The sequence below is a fragment of the Hibiscus syriacus genome, unplaced genomic scaffold, assembly GCF_006381635.1.
Source record: "Hibiscus syriacus cultivar Baekdansim isolate YM2019G1 unplaced genomic scaffold, ASM638163v2 tig00110221_pilon, whole genome shotgun sequence".
NCBI classification, from domain to species: Eukaryota; Viridiplantae; Streptophyta; class Magnoliopsida; order Malvales; family Malvaceae; genus Hibiscus; species Hibiscus syriacus.
In genome coordinates, this window is record NW_024062635.1 from 737987 (window position 1) to 746170 (window position 8184).

At 29.5% G+C, this 8184-nt stretch overlaps 1 pseudogene; it reads left to right on the forward strand.

Annotated features, from left to right (window-relative positions):
• Positions 1 to 3443: 3443 nt before the first annotated feature.
• LOC120114203 lies at positions 3444 to 4758 on the forward strand (annotated as a pseudogene).
• The last annotated feature ends 3426 nt before the right edge of the window (positions 4759 to 8184 follow it).

Consider the following 8184-nt stretch of genomic DNA (forward strand, 5'->3'; position numbering starts at 1 on the left):
TAACTAACAACCTTAACATGATATGTATGATTATTTCATAGGTGATCATAATGATATAAAGTAAGCAAAATATTAAGATGTTCAAGAATACTCCCTTTGTATATGATGAAAACATGCTTTCATCACACTGTATGTTGTATTAAAAGTCGTAGGTACACTTGGCATGTCAGGAAGTTGAGTAAAGTAAAGTATGATTCTGATATTGTACATTCGTGTACATTATGTATGGCACCGTTGGTGTAAATGATAGGATTGCACTTGGAGTGCATCTTATGATGATGATGATTGGCACCGTTAGAACTCAGTACACACATTATGTTCGACTTACATACCTTGTATTCTCTTAAATATGCATTGGGCTATGTAATGAAATATGAAAGTTCTGAAATGTATTTGAATGAAAAGAGATTACAAAATGATTATTATCTCTTATGTTGTTTTTATGATTATGATAAAATCATGAGATGACGAGTTTTAGGTTTTTGATGAAGAAAATGGCTTGAATAAGTAAGTTTGAAAGCTTAATGTTTGTAATTGGATTACCTTTTAATGTTTTGACTTATTTATGATATATTATTATCTATTTTCCTTATATTGTCCCTATATGATCTTAAGTGTCTAATTTAGCGTTAATATTTATAAGAAATATCCTAATTATCTGTTTAGTTTTCACTTATAGTTATAAATTATCGTTGTAATTTTGGGATTTTCTTTTTCAATAAAACTAGAGACTTCTCTTAACGTCAAAAAAAATACACAAATAATTAAGGAAATGAAAATGCGTATTACAATTTGTGAAAAAAATTGCATCATATTTCCCTAAACTATAACCATTATTTTAAATTGGTCCTTTAACTTTCTAATATTTAATTTCATTATCAAATTATGACTAAATTAGTCCTTAAACTTTTAATATTCTAATTTCATCAAACTATGACACTCTTTCTAAATTGGTCCCCCAATTTTTGAATATTTAATTTCATCCCCTAATCCATTCAAATTTGTAATTAGTTTCAACCATAATTTAACCTAAATTTTGTTTTTTAATATATAATAGTATAACTTGGCCTAACGATTTTATTAATAATTAAGGGATGTGATTAGTATATACATATAATTTGTGATGGAATTGAAATATTTAAAAAGTTTTGGGACCAATTAGAATGAATGTTATGGTTTGGGGATGAAATTGAAATGCTCAAAAGTTTGAAGTCTATTTAAAATGTTAGTCATAATATAGGGATAAAATTAGAATTTAAAATTTTAAGGATCAATTTAAAATTAGGATAATGCTTTGAGAATATATGATGTAATTAACTCAAAATTGTAGATACAAAGGTAGGAGAAAATGGCAAGATAAAAAATTAAAAAGAAAATTAAGTTACCAACAACCATAATTTTTTATTAAGTTATGGTGATTATAAAGTAGTATATTTTTTAAATACTTTCAATCATTTGACAATGAACGCTCCATCACTCATGATGCAGTAGTTGGTGCTTGAACATGAGACCTCCAGGAATAACAATAATTCCTTTAACTACTGATGTAATTTGGTTTGTGCCACCAATAAAAAATTGGTCTAGTGGATGAGACACTAAATTTTTTAAGTAATGTCAAGAGTTTGAACTCTGATATTTACGAATGAAACAAATTAGGCTGGGAGGGTCGTCCCATAACAACCTCTGTAAAACTTGATATGGATTAATGAATAAATATATCTAACATGAATGATTAATTAAAAAATTAATCCACTTTAAAGTGAAAGCAAAGCAACGCACATGATTCATTTATGCGCAAATTCAATCGACATATACCCATCATTCTCAAAATTTAAGAAAAAGGAAACGACCGCAGATAACATAGTTAAAGCTAATGTTATGCTTATTTCTAATTTTTGTTAAACATTTATATATGATATGAATATAATTTTTTAAAATTTAATAATTTGCTTTAAATTATTTTAATATATAATTTATTTTAACTTCCATTTTTTTTAATTTCCATCACGATACTAAAGTAAATTGTCTTCGTCTTAAAAGACATTTCAATTCATGTACTTTTAAACGGAGCACAAAATATATTTATAAGTTAGTAAACAATCTTTTTTATAATACTTAAGTAATAAATTTATGAGATTGACTTAATTAAATAATTTTATAATAAGACATTGAATTCTATATATATAAATAACCCCCTAAGTCCCATATTTTCCTTCATTCTTCACCTTGGAGTTAAATGAGTTATTATCTGTTAATTAAAAGTGAGTCGGAGATTCTTTAATAGCTTTTAACGGCATTTAATGGAATGATGTTCATTTTACAGTAAAATTAAAATTTTAAAAGTTATTTTATAATTTATTAAAAGTTTAAGAATCAAAAATATTTTTTGAAAATAATTTAATATTAAGTGTTTCCGAACTTTACCTTCATTTTTTAACAATGACAACTGAATTTCATTAATTAAAAATGGAGGAATTAAAATTACAATGCATATAAAGAGAAAATTGAAGACAATAGTTACCAAAAACTCATATATAAAATAAAAATAATATTAAATCCAAAGATACGAAGAGAATGAAACCTTCTAAACATCAAAATAATCTAGTAACCTTCATAAAACTTTTTCTCTCTGTTAAACGAGACGCTTTACGATGAGATAAAGGAGTGGTGAGCAAACAAACAATTTGACAGACTGATTCGTTATACAATTCTGATTATATCAGCAACCGATTGTTTACAGAAGAAAGGATCTGACAATACGTGCCCACCGACAAACCAATTCGAAAACAAATGCCGCGAGGATATTTGTGAAAGCACCAACGCAGCCATAGAAGTATGCGAAAAACTTACTGAAAACTATAAGGAACGTGCCACAAGAGTAGAGAAAAAACGTGTCACAAGAGTAGAGAAAAAATGTGTCACAAGAACAGATGTTCTTATTTAAAAATAAAAAAATAAGAAAAAAAAAAACATAATATGAAAAAGAACAAAATAATAATAATCATCGACGGTCGGCAATCAATATTAAGATTAGTGTTACTGTTGGCTAAACAAAAAAGAAATGAAGAGAAGAAGACGATATAAGAATATTAAGAGAGAAAGTTAAGTTATATTTAATATTTAAATATCAAATCGAGTAAAATGTGAAGGACTATGGCACGGTGTGACAGAAAAAGAGAAGAAAGGAGAAGAGTGACGAGTGTGGCCATCGTGGTTGAACAATCGTGGTTCTTATGGATTGAAGTGGATACCTTTCTTTTTCTTGTGTGGGATTCTTTTCTTTCATGCAAATAATACAACTTAAATTGCCATCAACATTTACTGCTATTTATATTTATATTTAAGTCTCCTATTAATTAATTCTGTGATTTTATATACATGTACGATACGAACTCCTCTCGTTTCTCTCCTCTTTCCTTTGTACGCCTCTCCATGCTTTCAGTATGGGAAAACTTCAAGAAATACAACTCCACGTCACTGGTAAGTGGTGGCTCCTATATTTTACTCAAATACTTGAGTAGAACAACAAAATTTGGTTTATAGAGCATAACGAGCCATTTGAGAATTATGCCAATGTTTTTTCTTTTTTCTGGCAGTAGAAGAAGTTAAGGAAGAAAACTCACCTGAGTATCAGAAGAGCAAGAAACATGGAAGCCACGAACCCAGGAAGTACAAATGGTGGATCATCATCATCATGTACGCATTCTTCGTAATCTTGGGTCAATCAGCATCCACGCTCTAGGGCCGCCTATACTACGACAAAGGAGGCAACAACATATGGCTCGCCATGCTTTCTCAACTTGCCGGCTTCCCAATCCTCCTGCCCTGTTATTGCCTCACACCACCAAAAAATAGCACCAAATACGGCCAGATGCAGCAGCAGCCGCCATCGGCAGAGATACTGGCGGTGGTTTATTTCTCTTTCGGTGTTAGCCTAGCGGCATACACTTTTATGTACGCCATTGGACTATTACACCTTCAAGTATCTACGTTTTCCCTCGTTTGTGCATTACAATTGGCCTTCAATGCTCTCTTCTCATTCTTCCTACATTCACAAAAGTTCACTCCTTTTATATTCAATTCACTTGTTCTACTAACCATATCCTCCGCCCTCCTGATATCTCAAACAAATCCAACCCGGCCCGGCGAGGTCTCGAAAGGAAAATACGATATCGGATTCGTATGCACCGTCGGTGCATCCGCCGTGTATGGACTAATGCTTTCCCTAACACAGCTCACCTTCAAGAAGGTCCTAAAAGGAGCACATGTGTTGGAAATTGTTATGTATCAGTCACTTGTTGCCACTTCCGCCGCCGTAACTGGACTCTTTGTCAGCAGAGAATGGAGGGGTTTGTCGGTCGAGATGGCGGAGTTCGAGCTCGGGAAGTTTTCGTACGTGATGACACTGATGGAGACGGCTATAGCTTCGTAGTTTTTGATTGTGAGCACAACAGGATTGATTTCAGAAGTGTCGTCGTTGTTCTCGAATGCCATAAGTGTGTTAGGTTTGCCTGTTATTTCGATTCTGGCTGTGTTTATTTCAATGACAAAATGGATGCAGTGAAGGTAATTGCCATGGTATTGGCCATATGGGGATTTGCTTCATATGTATACTAGTGTTGTCTTGATAATAATACCTCTAATAGTGAATACCCATGTGGAAATGAAGTTTCCCAGAGTCCTTTGCTTGAAGAGGTTAGTTATCATAGATGTCGGGATTTTTTCCCTAAGTATGGGTCGAGGAATGTTGAAGAATGATCTTTACCTACTGAAAATTTTAAATTTTCATAAAATGTGAGGGTTTTTTTTTTCATTTGCTATGGATTGTGGCGTATCAAGAAATGTTTTTCATGATAGACATATATATTAACAACATAAAATTTTTAATTTGAAAGGTGCAAATAAAATTTCAGGGTGAACACAATTCGTAAAAATAAATAACTAATCGAATAAATCTCAAAATTTCAAGGTGTGCATGAAAAATTTCAAGGTAAGCATCATCAGCAAAACAAGTAACTAGTCGAAGAAAGTTCAAATTTCATGGTCGACACATGTCCACTCTCACCAAGAGGTGACTCCGCCACTGGATGTGGATAATCTTACTCCATACTTCTAAAATATTTATAATTTGACAATCTAAAATTTAAATCTTTTTTTTTCAATTTAATCTCCCAACTTTATATTTTTATTCAGTTTGATTAAAATACTTTGCAAATGATCAATTCTTTTACACCTTTAATATTCTGATCAATAGTTTGTGCTCGAGATCTATTCTTTAAAATGATATTATAAATCTAATACTATATAATTTTAGATGATATTTTATTTGTTAAATAATATTACGGGTTTTAGTTGCATATGTGAAAAAGAATACGACTATACATATGTGGTATGATCCACTTACACAATATAAAATATTTTAGTTTTACACGTTTTTTGGATAGTTAGATGAGTAAAAATAAACGGTCTAAATTAACAGTAGAAAATGAGAAGATAATCACTGAAAAACAATGAAACAATCTCAATCGTCAATTTTCACTCATCAAACGTAAAGTTTTACACTGTGTAATTGGATCTTAACTATTAATAGCATATTATTAGTGATAATAATTTAAATTTGAAAAGAAACTCGAAAAAATATCAAATAGAATTTGAATAATAAAATGATACCTATAAATTTAACTAACTCAAATTTTTCAATAGATTCGATCTAATACTTATCCATATTTATATCTATATTTATTATTAAACTCTTAAGTGAATCAACGTCACAAATTAATTGAAAATCAATTCAATTAGAAATATTTAAAATACTAATTACTTTTAAATATATAATTTTGGGTAAATTAAAAATTCCATCGTAAAACTTTACGCTCTCTCATACTTTGTTCAGGAACTTTAAAAGTTTTCAATTTCCTCACTAAACTTAATACATTAGGTTTTTTTGTCACTCTGTCATTCAATAGCTAACGGCGTTAAAACAACACCGTTTAAAAAAATTCACTAAGTCGTTTTGCATCTATATAAAAGCTCAATTACAACGTCGTTAGTGAGAAAACGGCTAAGTGACCAAAAAAACTCAATGTATTAAGTTCAGTGAGAAAATTGAAAAGATCTAAAGTACACGAGCAAAATAGGAGGGAGAGTAAAGTTCAGTTTCCAAATTTGTAATTTACATTATTTTTATAGATATTTTAAATAATATTTTGAATACAATTTGTAGATATTTTAAATAATATTTTGAATAAAAATTCATGTCCAAACTAGGCAAACAAATACCATTTCCTTTGGAAATTTAAATAATGTTTTCTAAAACAAATTCATGCCCAAATTAAATATTTTTCTTCTAACATCCCTTTCTTGTATTCGTCTCCTAGTACGTATCAGAGATGTCACATGAAACATTTAAAACAATTCTTATTCGAAAATTGGTAAAATTTGTTTCTTTTAAAATTATTCATTAATTACTACAAATTATTTAATCACGTAAAATCAAAAATAATATTTTATCATTCAAATCATATCATATTTCAGGTAGCAACCAAGTAGTTCATAAGTATATCATATAACAAGTAAATTTGCCAAAAAAACTACTTAAATAAAAATTCATCTCTATAGTAATAAAAAATCTAATTCACAAAATATTAACAAGAAAAATCATATTCATAAATAATATAATTTAATATTACTTATTAAAAATCCATACAAATTATCTACTACAAGCCCATTCTAAAATAAAACCATACTAAAATATTTCATATGATAAGTTATAATTATATACATCTTTTTATGTTTAATTCCTTCATATTCTTATTGTAATTTGAGCTTAATAGTGGAAATTATGTTTGTTTTTGTTAAAGAGGATAAGTATAGATGTGGAATTGAGTAGAAGGCTATCTTTGAAAAGGCATGATCACGTCTTAAGAAGAACACACAATTAAGGTCTAATATGGAACTGGGCAGAAGACCATTTTCAATAAGGCATGACCATGCCTTATGACTTACATGCGATTGTTGTCTGATATGAAGAGCTCGAATTTTTGAAAGCATATCCGGGATGAAACTCATTTTTATGAATATTTTCATTATTTTGAAAGTATCTAGCCAAAAATCATCTCTTTTCTATTAGGAATTTATTTATTTTGGGTTACCTTTATTTTTAACTTTTTCCTTATTTGATTTAGACTTTATTAAGGGACCTACCTTTCTTTTCAAGTTTTGGCTCTCTATATAAAAAGCTTATTAGCCCCTTTAGGGATTATCTATCTTTCGACAGCACAACTTCTTTTTATCTCTTTTAATTCTATTCCACCATGAGTGGATAAGCTTTTTATTTCCGATTTAAGGGTGAAAACGATTACGTTGTAATTTTATGAGGCTTTTTGCTAAACTAGTGTTTCTCCTTTAATCCAAGTAATCTTTATTTATGGTTCTTACTTTATGAATTATTGATATTGATTAAATTGTTGACTTAAATCAATATTGAGTTTTCTATCGTTAATCACAAGTAGCAAGGGGTAAGTCTCATGATTTGTGTTTGTTACGGGTTATATCCGAACTTCGCATCGCGCATGATAGTCTCCAAGGAAATAAAGGTATGAAATTAATTGATTTTGTTAAAGTTGTTCTCATGATTCTTAATGCTATCATTATTGGTAGGATTTGATTTGAATGCTTTTTGCAAATGAGTAAGCAAATCAATTATAAAAGGGGAACCATACTTGTTACCATTCTGAGCTAGTGACTAATTACTTGGATATTGTAAATCGATCTTTTAAGTCTATAATCAAAATTATAGTTAGATGAATAACACACTTTTGAATAGGTAGTTTGGTAAGAATTGGTTTTCTTTATTTTATTTTCGACATTATTTATTGATTTTAGTTTCATAAACCAAAAAGCCCACTTTACTTTTATTGTTTTAACAATGAGATTCTAATTTCATCTCTTATGATTTGACCTAATCTCGTTATTACTACCAGTTAGTTTAGTAAAATTAGTTTTTTTTTGCAAGAGTTCGACATCCTGTCAAAATTGGCAACATTTTCGGGGAGTTATTTTAGCTTCTCATTGCTTTATCTTTTTTTTTTATTCTTTATTTTCTTTTTTTATAGGAATTTGAAGAAAGAATTGTAAATAAGACTCTCAAAGAGTTTATTGCACCAGATTTAAATCAACAACCTT